Here is a 15,240-nt window from a genome sequence, read left to right as displayed (position 1 = left end):
CTTCAGAAATTAAATTTAATTGTGAGCCACTATCAAACAAAGTATCAATCTTTTGATGCTTGGAAATAACTCAAATATGGAAAATCTCATGTCTTTTTCTCTCATTTTCTTCATCATTAATAGATTGTGCAGAATTACTAGTAGACGATTCAGAATTTTTACCTTTTATACCTGTGGTTGCAATGGTTGTTTCATCTCCTGAGTCTAACCCCAAATCTTTCTGAATAGCTGCAGCAATGTTCTTCTTCTTTCCCTCAAACTTCTTAGATCTCAGCTCCAGATGCAGAATCCAACAGTGTTCATCATCATGCCCATCCTTCTTACAGTGAATGCATGAAGACTTGCTTTTCTGTGCAGTGTTGGCCTTCCTCTCTTTCCATTTTTGTTTTCTTTTCTCCTTATTCTTGCTTGCAATGGGCTTGGATGATCCTCCAACTTTTGGGTTCCCATTCTTTCCTCTAGCTTCTAGATGCGTAGCTTGAACAAATACCTCATCTATACAAGTGGGATTAAACATGAGGATAGTGTGCCTCATGTAGCTATGTAGACCACCTATGTACTTCAACAGAGTCTCAGGTGAGTCTAATGAAATTCCTAGAATCAAAGCTCTTTTCCTAAATTCTTGGGTGTAACCTTGTACACTTTGCCCTTTCAATTGGCGAAGAGTTTGCCAACTCATCATGGCTTGCTGCATGTAAACTAGTGGATAGAATTGCTTTTTTATTGCAGAAACAAATTCACTCTGGACAGAAAGAATCTTACCATGTTTCTTCATGTCAACTTGGGTCTTGCCTTCCCACCATACCAAGGCAGTGCCTCTGAGGCGTAGGCTAGCCAGCTGAATCTTACTTTTTTCTGAGTCGATACTCTGCACTCTGCAATAAACATCAATTTATCTGATCCAATTATCCAGCTTCTCTGCATTCAACTCTCCATCATATATAGGTAAATCAAATTTAACATCTAATTTAATCAAATATGTCTTCTTTTTATGACATTTAGGGCTATTAGGAGGTGTGAGAAAGCTTTCTTCTTTCCCTTTTCCTTTTGAGTGGTCATGGAGGAGAGATTCTTCTTCTCCTTTTTCTTGTTTAGAGCCTAATGAGTCTTCATCTTTATGTTTCCTGAAGTCCTTATACATTTCCTCTACCATGGACCTCATGGCCAGGAAACTATCTATAAATTGGGGATCTGGTCCCAAGGGACTTTCCTCTGACATTTTCTTCTGAAGATAGACTCTTCCAATTTCCGGGTTAGTTTCGACCAACTCTCCTTCTCCTAATTTAAGCTTTGATCTAGTTAGAATTCAACAACAAAATCCAGCACAAGCTTGTCTAACCTTAAACAACCTAGAAGCTCTGATACCACTTGATCTGAAAATCACTCGTGAATGATCTCAGTTAATTAATGAAGGTATTACAGACCCATGTGCTAGGGTGTGCCTATGTTATTTTAAGCAATGGATCGATAAGATTTTGAAATACACATGCACTTGAAACAGTAAGAGAAACACAGTAAGAAAATACAAAAACACAACAAATTTAATGAGGAGTTCACCCAATCCTCCTGGGCTACGTCTCCTGGTCTAGCCTTCAATGGTGGCCTTTCTATTGTGTCTTAAAGTAGAGATTTTACAATAAGGAGCTCAATTTGAGTCTCACTTAACAGAGAATGATCAGTAGGATTGTACTTGGATCCCCCAAGTCTCTAGAGTACACAGACTCCCCTTACTGAATCTCGACCTCAACTGGTCTCAGTGGTATGAGTCCAATTTGGTACTCAATACCCGACAGGAATACACAAAGGAGTTGCTTGAGCCTCTCAAGCCTTCTCTGGAGTTCACAGACTCTCAGACTCTCTGTTCTGTCTGCTCGATGCTGCCTTTGCTCTGCAGGTCAGCTCGGCTTCTCTGTTCTCTGCAATTCACTTCTTTCTCTACTTCTGTCTCTTCTGCTCTTTATCTGTTTGTGGCTTAAATCCAATCTGCTCCCTGACTGTTCGTTTCCACTTCCCAGCTCTCTGGATCGCCTACCTCTGTCTGCTGGAATTCCCTTGCTCTGCGTCATCATCGTTGTGTAACGCTTCACAGAGAGGTGGCCACCTGTTTCCCCACGAAACTGATTCCTCTGCCAACTCATCAGTCATGTCAGACCCCAAATCTCATGTACCTCAGTCTATTTCCCCATCAAATCCGAACTTCCATCGGGTTGATTCTCTGCCATTGATTCGAAGCCTCCAGATCCTACGGTCTCCGTCTATATCGTGCGAGTAAGTTGCTCAACCGTTACTCACACGAGGTAAGTGGTTTTCTCTCTCATCCGCTGGATGCGTGTCACCCAGTGTGTGGCATCGCGCTAAACTCGGCCAAACCCGCTTACCGCTCAAAGTGCACGCGATATCCTGCCGGTTTTGGGCGCGGGACCCGCCTTCTCACGGTTTCCTGTTTTCCTCGTGACCGAGCGCTTAGGGATTTCCTTTACTAAGAGTTTTTCCCTACAAAGCGCGTTAATCGCATATCAGAAACTGCCTATGTTTTTGGATTTGGGCTTCCGATCACCAAACATCTATGCGCGATCTCCATGGACCAATGGTCAGCGTGCTTTGACCGAGGGTCTTCGTTGTTCTGTGCTGGCCACAAATTGCCATTGTTCAGAGGTCATTTCTGATAAGTTTGTTATTCATAAGATTTTGAAGCCTAACATAATTTGAAACAGTCATGGAAATGTTTAAGGATCCAATTCGGATCAGCGGCACCCTAGAATGTTATAATGTGCAGGTAGAGGAGGATGATGACGACCCTCGAAATATTAATATTCCAAAAACCGAAGGTTGTCATGAGATTCGAGGACCATCAATTGAGGATCCCAACATCACAGTGATGCTAAAAACAAAGCAGGTAAACATTGGCACAGAAGCGGAGCTGAAGTATGCGACACTCGGGGACTATTGGGATGATGCTACGGTAGATAAGGTCACCGAGTTACTCCGCGAATATCAAGGCTTGTTCCCGACCAAAATCACGGACTTAAAGGGGATCATTAGCGACTTAGGGATGATGAAGATCACTTTGAAACCGGACACGAAGCCAGTTAAGCAACGACCTTACCGCTTAAATCCAAAGTATAAAGAAAAGGTCCACGACGAATTAGACAAAATGCTCACAACTGAAATTATTGAACTAGTGGAAGAATTCGACTGGGTGAGTCCTATGGTAGTGCAGGGGAAAAAATAGAAGGGCATAATAAGAATATGCATGGACCTCAAGAAGCTTAACGACGCCTATGTTCACAATCCATTCCCGATACTGTTCACAGATGAAGTATTGGAGAATGTTCGCAGTCAGGAAGCTTACTCATTCATGGATGGATTCTTAGGGTACCATCAGATCAAGATGGCGCCGGAAGATAGGAGAAAAACAACCTTTGCAACAGAATGGGGCTGCTTTCAATACACCGTTATGCCCTTTGGACTGAAGAACGTGCCAGCGATATTTTCGCACATAGTGGTGGCCGCGTTCAAGGAATACATCCACAAGTTCTTGGAGGTCTATCTGGATGATTGGACTGTTTTTGGGTTAGTTAAACACCATGTAGCGAGCTTATTTTTGATGTTGGATACTTGCCACCGACACTAGATTGCGTTGAACCTTAAAAAGTGCACCTTCCTCGTTCCCTTTGGAAACCTTCTAGGCCATGTGGTCTGCAAACAAGGTCTGATGGTGGACCCTGTGAAGATTGTTGTTATTCTGAATCTGGAAGCACCGCGAAGTGTCAAACAACTACGCGCTACTTTGGGGCACACTGGTTACTATCGAAAGTTTATCAAGAGCTATGCCCAAATAACAGTGCCAATGGAAAAACTATTGAAAAAGGACGCTACATATTGTTGGAATGATGATTGTATGAAAAGTTTGGATGTTCTCAAGGAGAAACTGGCATCCGCTCCCATCCTGGTCTTCCCAAAATGGGACGTGGAATTTCATGTACATGTTGATGCGTCATGTATTGCGCTAGGAGTTGTACTCACGCAGGAAGGCGCAGAAGGCATGGATCACCCAATTGCGTTCGCGAGTCGACGACTGTCCAAAGCCGAAAAGAACTACTCTACCACTGAGCTCGAAGAGTTGGAAATGGTGTACGCGCTCCAAAAATACCGACACTATTTACTTGGCGGGCACTTCAAGATGTATATCGATCATTCCGTGTTGAAATACATGGTGAACAACCCTGTGCTGGGGGGCGCATATGTAGATGGATTTTACTATTTCAAGAATATGACTTTGAGTTCATCGTCAAGCCAGGACGCCTAAATGCTGGACCAGATCACTTATCACGAATTGAGACAGGGGAGGAGCCAACAAATTTGGAGGAGGGACTACCTGATGCACAACTCTTCGCAGTGCGCGTCGCGGATGGACATTTTGAAGATATAATCCATTTTTTAACTATAGGGACTGCGCCGAAGGAATACTCAGTCCAATAGAAGAATGAATTGGTGGTGCGCGCGGCGGAATTTTCTATCATCACGGGGCACCTCTACAAAATGGGAAACGATGAAATATTGTGAAGATATGTACCTAAATTTGAACGAGGACAGATCTTCGCAGAAGCACATGGGGGTGCTACAAGAGGACACTATGCAGGATGCGCGACTGCACAGAAGATTCTTCGCGTTGGGCTATGGTGGCCAACCTTGCACCAAGATTTGAAAGCACACTGTCGGGCCTGCGACATATGTCAAAGGACTGGAAAACCATCACGAAGGGATGAGATGCCACTCAATCCACAAATGACATTGCAGTCGTTCGAAAAATGGGCAATCGACTTTGTGGGGCTGATCAAACCTCAGGGAAAGACGGGTGTGTGCTACATCATCACCGCGACGGAGTACCTGACTTGATGGGCGAAAGCACAACCGGTTAAGGACTGCACGGCCACTACGGTTGCAAAGTTTTTGTTCGACAACGTGTTGACACGATTTGGTTGCCCGAAAATCTTAATGAGTGACCACGGAACGCACTTCCTAAATGAAACCATCAGCGCGCTCACCAAGGAGTTCCAGGTGTATCATCAGCAAAGTACACCGTACCACTCGCAAGCTAATGGGATAGTAGAAGATTTCAACAAAATACTGGAGACTACGCTGACCAAAGTATGTAATGCGCAACGAAACCATTGGGACTTACGCATACCTACCGTATTATGGGCATACAGAACCACGTGCAAAGAATTGACGGGTCAGAAACCTTTCAGGTTAGTCTATGGCGCGGAAGCTATCATGTCGATGGAATACATTGTACCTAGTTTGCGAATAGCAACACTTACAGGCATGTCGGACCGCAAAGCATTGGAAGAGAGGCTCGCACAATTAGAAGAACTCGAGGAAGAATGATTTCTGGCGGGATTCCATCAGCAGGTACAAAAACAGCATGAGAAAGCCTGGCACGACCGCCATATCAAGTTGCGCACCTTCAAGGTAAATGATTTAGTGCTGTTGTATGACAGCAAGTTCGAAAAATTCCCTGGAAAATTCAGAATGCACTGGTTGGGACCACATGTGGTAAAAGAGGTCACAGACAGAGGCGCGGTCCAGCTAGTCAAACTTAATGGAGAACCCTTCCCAGGAAAAGTAAATGGCAGTCGCCTAAAGCCCTACACAGGTGGGTCAGTTGTCTGACTACCCGACCAAAGCACAGTCTTCGCGACCCGGGAAGCCGGACAGGGGTGCGGGACTATAAACACAAGTACTAGAAGCCGGCACCAAAGAAGAGAATCAAGTCAGACACAGATGATTTAGAGGCCAAAATGGAGCAGATTTAGCAAACGGTAGAACGATGCATTGCGGACATTCGCACAACACAGGGATAGTTGGATGGACTTAGTGCAAAGATCGCCACACCAGCAGAGTGACTCGGGACAGGTCACAAGGATTGTGTTGGGGGCTTGTTGGACATGGGATCCCCCACAGCATGTTTTTGGGGCTTAAAGCCCAAGTTTTGGTCAATGTAATGTAAAGATTCCGCGAAGTACAGGCGTGGAGCGCAAAAGTCTAGGATGAGTCATAGGGTTGTCTGCCCTAAGAATTGTAAAATAATGTAAAGTTGTGTCAGCCTACCCATGGTCCGCGGACCATGGGATTGTATAAATAGAGCGAGGCTCTAAGTGTAAAGATATTTTTTTGGGAAGAAAGTAATAGATAGATGCGAAGGCATGGTTAGAGAATAGAAGTGGATCTGAAGTGTATTGGGTTGTAGTAGTAGGAAGAGGCTCTGCAGCTAAGTGCGCAGAGGCCTAGTAGAGTCCACAGCTGAGTGCGCGGACCCCTGCAGCTGAGTGCGCAGGGCAGAGTTGGGTCTGTAATTGAACTGAACTTAAAAAATATTATTAATAAAGATAAGTTTGATTCAGAATATTGTGCATCTATGGTTCTGTTTATCTTTATGCATTTATATTGTTCTTTATGACGCGCACTTACTTGAAAGTTGAATAAGTGATAAGAACATTGGGCCTACACAAACTAAGTCAAAGCACTAATATAATAGCGCAGTAAGGATCGAAATCAGGATAGTACTGTATTCGTGCCCCTTACAGAGGTACGCACAAGCTGCTACATGGAGCAGCGCAAGCGCGCAGGTTCGGACCGCGAACCTCCAAAACCTTCATCAAGATATCCCTAGGGTGCAAAAACCTAGTTCCAACACCCTCCCATACTACTTCGGGTGAGACATCAATCCGCACTCCGCAGATTGTTGCCTAAAGGGCCAGTAGTACCGAGATTTGCTTGGCTAAATCACTTCTAAACCTGGGTCAGGCCCCACGTAGCCAACACATTGTAAGAGAAATGGCCATATGACGACTAAATGCTTTGACCTACATCCTTGTCACCATTATGGCAAGAAAAATCATTCATCCGAAAGATACTGCAAGCAAAATCAACTACCCAAAGTGAAGATCAATTACGCATGGATTGATCCTTGGAAGTGGTCATCTACAATCAAACAGTTGTCTATGTGTTACCAAAGGATTCAGTCTCACATGAAGACAAATTCTACAGTGAAATGAAGATGGTGAAACTCTCCTACACTTGAAAGGGGGGAGTTCCAAAATCAAATGTCGATTATCTCTCATTTCAGTTGACAAAGGGTGGAAAATGATAATAATGGAATTGAATGTTGTCATACTGAAAGTTTCGACAACATCAACAAGCAGTAGTAAATAGTATTCGACAAAATGAACTCAGCCAGTGGGTAATCATCATCAGCGGCCAATGGGCGTTCAACATCAAGCAGCCAGTGAGCAGTTTCGACATCTGCAAATTCCCCAGTGGGCGTTCTCAATATTTTGTCAGTGGACAAAGAAAATTCTCTAGTGGGCATCATCAACATTTTGCCAATGGATAAAGGATGCCGATTGCAAGCAGAGGATAGATGGATCCTTTTGCAGCTTGGCACGTGATGGGATTGTCAAGAAAAATTCAGAGATGAATCATACTTGTAGCTGATTCATGTTCTCTTCATATTGAAGTTTTTTTTGGCATCCAGCTTTGGAGATTTTTCAGGGAACATTTTTTAGAATCAACAGTGTCAGCATGACAACTTGAAATATGGTTCCTGGTTCTTATTTTGGACTTATCATTGAGGGGGGGAATGTTAGCCTCACTCTCATGTGTTAAAAACAATTGTAAGTCCAAAATAATTAAATTAATTAAAAACAAGAAAGTTGGATTTAATCCTACCTTTCTAAATTGAGTTGGTTCCTCATAATTAGAAGTCGGTCTAGGCCTAGTTGGTTGAGAGATTCTCTCCAACTAGTTAGGCTCCTAGATTAGTGTTTGGTTGAGAGATTTTCTCAACCATAGTGTCCAAGATAGATGCACTATCTTGAGACAAATTCTCCTCATGTATTTATATGTATCATAAACATTATTTTAATAATGAGAATGTGAGAAATACATCAACGTTGAGGCCTTTTCTGCCATGTTTGCTTCAATTTTTATGTCTCTGATATTTTTATATATGCTTATTTGATCTCCTTCACGTTTTATATTTTATGCATTAGGGTTACTTTGTTTGTTTTGATATTTCTTTTCTTTTTTGGCTTTTCATTTTTCTTTTTTTTCTTTTTATTTTTTTCGTTTTACAACTTTAATTTTGTTTATGTTTTAATTCTTCTTTTTTATTTTAATTTTGTTTCATAAACAAAACTTTAAAAAACATTAAAAACATTTGAAAATCCAAAAAATTTAAAAATTGTTTCGTGACTTTAGAATTGCTAAGAAATTAAATCAAAAGGGGAATTTGTGCCTTCACATTTTAAAAATTTTAATTTTTATGTTGCCTATGGCCCATAAAATTTTAAATTTAATTTAAGTACTTTTGATTTTTTATTTGTTTGGTCACATTAAAAATTTAATTGCCACATTAAATTTGCTTAGCGCATAAAATTTACCTAAGGGATAATTAAAATTCTAATCTAAAGTTCCTTTGTTTCTCTTGTGCTAAGTGCAGAATTTTTAAATTTTGTGGTAGTAATTTCTCTATTGTCAAGTGTGTTTAATGTTTTAGAATCATATCTAAAGTTTGACTATACGAGAAAGATAAATTCTAGATCTGGGATCGTTGCTTAGCAGTTAAATTCTTCATGATATTTAATTACTTGAATATATTGCATGTTAATGTTTTGGGCATTTACATTTAATCATTCATGATCGTCACTTTCGCCACATTTATAAATTGAGCTAGATAACTTGTTTTTATTTAGTCTATGGTTAATTAAATATAAAGGCACTAGTCTAAAATCATTTCTATCTTGTTGTGTCTTACTTGTCGTAATTGCTAGATCTATCCATCTCGGTTAATCTGGACTTGTCTACATCCATCAAGTTATTCATCTTTAAGTCTCCTAGAGCTTGTGTTCAGCAGGCTATCCTCGTTCATTTCACTTTACGGAGTACCCCCTTGACTTGTCTAGGAGAGAGTCTAAACGGAGTAAATAAGGATCAGAGTGACAGCCCTTACTCTGAGCGTTGTCGCGATGCCTGGACACTTTGTGCGACAACACATATCAACTATGAAGGTAAAATGCTAACTCAAACAGGGTTAGAAATTTTTATATGGATCGAGGTCATAATTAACAAGAAGGGACCCTCCCTAGATTAGCGCCTAGCCCTGTCAGAGTTTGAGAATGTTTTTCCTAAGTAGTTATCAGAATTGCCCCTTGAGAGAGATTGATTTCACAATTGAACTAAAACTTGTTGTGGATACAATATTCAAGACAACCTACTAGATGATGACTCCATAACTTTGTGAGTTACAAATGCAGTTAGAGGAGCTATATATTTGGGACTTATTAAACCCAATATTTCACCTTGGGGTGCACTAATGACCTTGTTGAAGAAAAAATATGGATCTTTGATATTATGCATAGATTACAAGAACTTGAATCGAGCCACAATAAAGAATAGGTACCCAATGCCAATATTAAATGATCTCTTTGATCAAATAAAGGGAGCAGTGGGTTTCTCAAAAATCGATCTACAATCTGAATACCACCTATTAAGTATTAAGGATAATGGCATCCCAAAAGCTACCTTTCGAACTAATTTTAGGCACTATTAGTTCATAGTACTAGCAGTTGGTTTGACCAATGCACCAACAGTTTTCATGAGCCTCATGATTGTCGTGTTCCAAAAGTATCTGGACCACATTGTGCAAGTCTTTCTAGAAGATATTCTCATTTATTTAGAAAATGAAAGGGAGCATGAAGAGCACTTACGAGTTGTGTTGAAATGCTTAAGGGAAAATAATTTGTATGGCAAACTGTGAAAATGTTTTTTCTTTCATAAGGAAATTCATTACCTCAGACAAATCATTTTAGGAGAAGGAATTTCAGTTGACCCAAAAAAGGTGAAAACCATAATGGATTGGTTGGTGTCGAAAAATGCTCATGAGGTACATAGCTCCGTTGAGCTAATAGGTTATTATCAAAGATTCATGAAATGGTTTTCGAACATTGTGAAACCCATCACCACATTATAGCATAAGGGAGGGGTATGAATGGACAAACGAATGGGACACTACATTTATCAAACTGAAGATATTACTCACTATTATATCAATCCTTCGAGTGCCTAACATGGAGAACGGCTTCACAATTTGCATGAATGCTTCGAAGCAAGGATTAGGAGTTTTGTTAATGCAAGAATGGGGAGTAATAGCTTCTACATCTCAAAAGTTGGAGAAACATAAGGATTTGTACGCTACCCATGACATAGAATTAGCAGTGGTGATGTTAGATTTGAAACTTTGGAGGCACTACCTTGTTGAGAGAAGCTTTGAGCTAGAAATTGACCACGAGAGCATAAAGCATCTCTTCACTCAAAGAGCTTTCCATTCTAGATAGAGGCAATGAGTGAATTCATGAGTGAGTATGATTTTTGGATTCCGTACATCAAGAGAAAAGAGAATGTGGTAGCCCATGCGCTAAGGTTACATTAGTGCTCCAAAGTGTGAAGTGGATAGAACAAAAGTTTAAGGGCTATGCCCTTGAACTAGAGGGACTATTGAGACCATCCTTGAGGAGTCACATAGAGGACTTTAATGTGTGCATCCTAGCTTGAAGAAGATGTATTGAGATATGAAGAAACTTTTGTTTTAGGCATGGATGAAGCATGACATTGTCCAGTTGTGTCTTAAATCAACAAGTAAAGATTGACCATCACCACCCAATAGGACTCCTACAACCACATAACATCCCTGTGTCTAAATGGGAAGTCATTTCTATGGATTTCATTGTGGGCTTACCAGTCACATGACAAAGACACAACACCATCTTGGTTGCAGTTGATATGTTGACCAAAAGTACTCATTTCATCGTAGTGAGAGACGTTTATGATGTCACCAATGCGGCACAATTGTTTGTAAGTGAAGTTATCCAACTACATCAGTTACCCACAAATATCATTCTTGATAAGGACTCTAGATTTACATCAAGGTTTTGGATGAGTTTGAAGTCAACATTGAGGACGTCGCTAAACTTGAGCACCACATATCATCCAGAAATAGATGTGTAGACTAAAAGAGTAAATCAAGTTATGGAAGATATGCTTAGAATGTATGTTATGTATGTATAACCAGACTCAATGGGAGAGATACCTACCATTGGTAGAGTTCACCTACAATAGCAGGTACCATGGTTTGATTGGGATGCCTTTTTATAAAGCTCTATATAGGAGACCATGTAGGACACTGTTGTGATGGGAAAGGTTGGAGGATATAGTAATAGTAACGTCGGAATTTGTTTAAGAAATGTAGTTAAAGTAGATTTGACAAAGGTTAAAGGAAGCATAAGATAGACAGAAGGATTATGTCGATGCACATAGGACCGATCAAAGTTATGAAGTGGGAGACTAAGATTTTATTTGTATACGACCCAACAATAGCACCATTTGATTTGGCAAGGGACAAAGTTGTCACCTCAATTTATATGACATTTTAGGATCAAAGAGAAAATTGGACTAGTTGCATATCGTCTTGTACTGCCATCTCACTTGCATAAAATTCATGATATTTTTCATATATCTGTCCTACGACATTTTGTTCTTGATGAATCTCACAAAATCAATTGGAGGGAATTACACATATCATACATGGGAACTATTATGGTCAAACCATTATGCATATTGGACCATAGAGTTTGACAACTCAACGGTCACTTGGTGGACCAAATTAAGGTCCAATGAGACAAAGTTAACCTGGCTCTGTTACCTAGGAGGATGCAAAGACTATATGTCAAAACTACCCTCCACTTTTTGACCATATGTGATGCCCATTTTAACCTAAATGGCTATTAGGTTTTGTTACCCAGGAGGATGCAAACACTATATGTCAAAACTATCATTCACTTTTTGACCATACGTGATGCCCATTTTAACCTAAATGGCTACTTGTGCCAAGGCCCTATATGTATTTTCATGATGTTTTCATTTCAAATTTGACAAATGAACAAACTTGTATAAGACATTTAATGAATTATGTTTATATTGATTAAAACGTATGTTGTATTACTTATCCGATGTATGATTAACTTCCAGCATGTTGATGTTAATTAAGAAAATTTGGTACATGGATATCGAATCTAATAATATGATGATTAGAATTACGTGTGTGTGTGAGAGAATTAACCTGCAAATTGGAATTAAAATTAGTCACTGGTGGATGTCAAAACATCAAGTGAGAATTTGTATGATATACATTGTTGTATTATATTTTGTACTTATTTGATATGCATTGTTATGACATGGGGTAAGGCACAAATTGCATGTAACATGATCATATCACTGAATTATGTGATGACAAAAATCCAAACTAGCATTGTAGTGTTGTCCATGATTAGGGTGTTGACCCTTGTTCTTTGAAGGTGAGTGGAGGACTTTCCCACTATGTAAACTCCAAACTAGAATCGTGGGAGATCAGTGATGGACATGCTCCCCTAGAGGTGTGATGATTATTGTCAGTTCTCTGTTGTGGAAGTCAGATTGATATAGTCGATGCTTCTGTCATATTGATTATATCAATGCTCAAACCGATATCATTGATGGCATAGTATATTGCAACAGAGGATGGATAGGATGGGAGCGAAAGTAGGTTAGGGAGTATAGGAGGTTATAGGTTAGTTATGTATCTAGATGGAAAGTGATTTCCTTGGATGGTTTACTTAAATTTTGGTTACTACATCATCCTCCCTGTTTTGTTATGCCTTGTGGTCATACTACTTCCCAACTGTATGTATCCTCTTGACTCTAAACTTCGGATGAAATTTCTTTCAAGAGGGGTTTATGTAGTGCCCACTTCCTCGTCCTATTATCTTTTATTAGATTATTCCTACCTTTCGAACAATTGACTTCTATGATTGATTCTTATAAGAATTATTAGTGTATATATAGAAGGTATGTGTATGTCAATTACATACCCAGACCTCGCACGTAAACATTCATATTTTTTTATTAGTCTTCACCCTGATTAATAGTTAAGTTTGGATTAATCTTTTGAGCTTGATTAGTGGTTAATTAAATGATTAACGCTTAATCAAGATTAATATATAATTAATGATTTATAATTATTATGATTAACCTTTAATAAGGATTAATAAATAATGAATGATTTGATTACATTATGATTTACAATTATTATGACATTATTTTACTATTTATGATTATTATTTTATTATTTTTATGACCTGACAAGAATTGATCTAGTTTCAAATAATTTGGAGCTATGAGGATAGGTGGGAGTGGCTCAAGAGAATCAATGAAGGATGGAGGCATTAACAAAGGGTAAGGCCATGGGGATTAGAAGGGATTAACGAAGGATTTTTCGGGGGAATTTCTCTTTGGGCCTTGGGGAAACTTGGAGAGGAGGAGTGGGTTTTGGTACTTGGGAGTCAAAGAGGTTTTGGATGTCATAGAGAGTGGTGGATTTTGGTGTTGGACACCAGAGGGTTGTTGGCACAGGATCCCATACAAACTACGACTATGATCTGAACTTGGGCTCGAAGGGCTAGAGAATCTGTGGAGATTCTCTCAGCTAGGAAATCGAATAGACTTTCCTAGTTGGCAGGGTGACACATTCAATCGGGTGGCCCTAGGAGTAACACCACAATCAAGCCGCCATAACCAGGGATTTTCCTTGTTATGGTTAAGGAAAGAAAAATTGCTCATGAATTACATATATTTGACATGTTAAATTTGAAATATGCAGTTATATATATATATATATATATATATAAATTGCTCATGAATTACATATATTTGACATGTTAAATTTGAAATATGCAGTCATATATATATATAGTAAAAGGTTGTGGAAAGTTGTCATTGTTTGAGACTCGTGAAACGAGGCTTTACAATGGAACAAGACCAAAACCCACATACTTGAAACACTCTACATAGAGAAGTAGAGGGATGATAGCTAGTTGTAATGTCCTCGCTTGTGAGGAGGCTTGTTTGTGAATGAGAAACAAAGCACTCTAGCTAGAGGCATATTACAACACTATAGCATTCCTCCACAAACAAGCCTCCATGAGGAAGACATACAATACCATCCAAAGATTCTAAGATGACAAAGGAAAGTTTTCTGAAACCATTTTGGAAACAAGCAACTCAACAATCTCACTTCTAGAGCTTCTACTCTCTATGCATGATGGAGACCATTAGGGATGTACTAGCATTGGCCTTTTTGTCTCTCAGATATGCAAACAAAGATACCAACTCAAAGCTAACGAACTTCGTCGTTTTGGTATAGTTAGACATGCAAGACACTATGAAATGGAAAACCCCAAGTTCAAACACTTTCCTAATGAAGTTCTTCAAATGATTGAAGGAAATCATTGCAGCAAACATAATCGGGATAATTAAGGAATAAAAATAGAAAAATATTGCATGCTTCCAATGCAAAATCTGTAGTCATTATATCCCAAAAGAACATGGCCCTACTCACTTCGAGTAGTGTAGGCCCATATCCCTTTGTGATTTTGCATTTAAATATTTAAACCCGAGAGACTTAACAAGGCTCAAGCCTATCCTATCCAAAGTCATTTCAAAGAGAAAATGGACTTTCTAGAAGGGACATCCAAGATGCAACTAGCTCCGCTAAAGGGACCCTACACTCCCCAACACTCTAGGACATAATATAAGAAAGCTTTAATAGCATAAGTCAAACTCTCTAAAGAATACACAAAATAAGCTAAAGATATCTCCTATGATCATGTAAATAAAGCTTCTCCCACTCTTTTAACAGTAGATCGAAGTCGACTTCAATTTAGTTTCATGTGGATGTGTTTATAAATGGCACTCTCACTAAATACTTCCACACTTCTAGAACACCAATACATGGGTGCCCTCTTCAACCCCTCCTCTTTCCTCTAATGGCAAGTCAAAGGCAACAAACATTAAAAGGAAAATGACCAAAGAACCGTCAAGAAAATTCAAGTGACAGCAATAACACAGCATGCTTTTATGCTATATGTTATTTTAAGGAAGCTCTGTTTTCCGCAGGAAACTTTAATATATGCGGTTTTTTAGACTTGTCCCTAGCTCTATGTTTTGACAGCTTATTTTAGACTTGTGCCTAGCTCTGTTTTTTTACAAATTGTTGACAGTTATTTCAGACTTGACCTCGGCTCTGTTGTTGGCTGCCAGACTTCCTAGACTCGGGCAATCAAGCCTTCAAAATTGTACTCTCTT

This window comes from Pinus tabuliformis, chromosome 9 (assembly GCF_031772625.1).
Source record: "Pinus tabuliformis cultivar Carrire ecotype Pingquan chromosome 9, CPIR1, whole genome shotgun sequence".
NCBI classification, from domain to species: domain Eukaryota; kingdom Viridiplantae; phylum Streptophyta; class Pinopsida; order Pinales; family Pinaceae; genus Pinus; species Pinus tabuliformis.
Note: the sequence above shows the minus strand (reverse complement) of the source record.